The sequence below is a fragment of the Silurus aristotelis genome (assembly GCF_946808225.1).
Source record: "Silurus aristotelis genome assembly, chromosome: 8".
Lineage (NCBI taxonomy): Eukaryota > Metazoa > Chordata > Actinopteri > Siluriformes > Siluridae > Silurus > Silurus aristotelis.
Genome location: NC_139581.1, coordinates 22,094,746 through 22,095,669, shown reverse-complemented (window position 1 = coordinate 22,095,669; position 924 = coordinate 22,094,746).

The following is a 924-nucleotide window of genomic DNA, read 5'->3' as shown; positions in this document are numbered from 1 at the left end:
AAGGAGGGGGACTCTGCCCCTATTGTGGGGAACCAGGGCACATGGCGGCCTGGTGCCCAGCAAAAATCAGGGATCGCCGTTGAGGGAGGAGCCCATGTCGAGCCAACCACTGCCTGTTTCCTCCAAACCACTTCTCAAAGTAAAGATCTGCATTAGAGACCAGACCCACGAATTGGCGGTAATCCTTCACCTGTCCCGCCACGTCAGGAGCCTCAACCTGATCTCAGCTCCATCCTGGTGGTCTACCATGACCTGGGGGCCGTCTTCAGCAAGGTCAAAGCATCCTCCCTTCCACCACACTGGCCTTATGAATGTGCTATCGACCTGTTGCCTGGAACCTCTCCTCCCCGTGGACGTTTGTACCATCTGTCTGGACTCGAGCAGGAGGCCATGCACCAGTATATTCAGGTGTCTCTTTCTGCCAGGATTATTTACCCTTCCTCCTTCCCTGCTGGGGCTGGGTTCTTCTTCTTGGAGAAGAAAGACAAAACCCTACACCCAAGTATAGGCTATTGGGGACTTAACACCATTACTGTCGAGAATCGCTATCCCCTACCACTCATGGCTTCTGCATTTGAACTCCTCCAGGGGTCCTCTATCTTCACGAAGCTGGACTTGAGAAATGCCTACCATCTTGTTCGTATTCGGGAGGGAAATGAGTGGAAGCCTGTGTTTAACACTCCTTCCGGACATTATGAATACTTGGTAATGCCGTTCGGCCTGACCAACGCTCCTGCTGTGTTCCAGGCCCTGGTCAACGATGTTTTATGGGACATGCTTAACTGCTTTTTGTAGATTCACACTGAAGGCATCAAAACTATGAATTAACACGTGGAATTATATATGGAATTATATACATAACAAAAAAATGTGAAACAACTGAAAAATGTCATATTCTAGGTTCTTCAAAGTAGCCACCTTTTG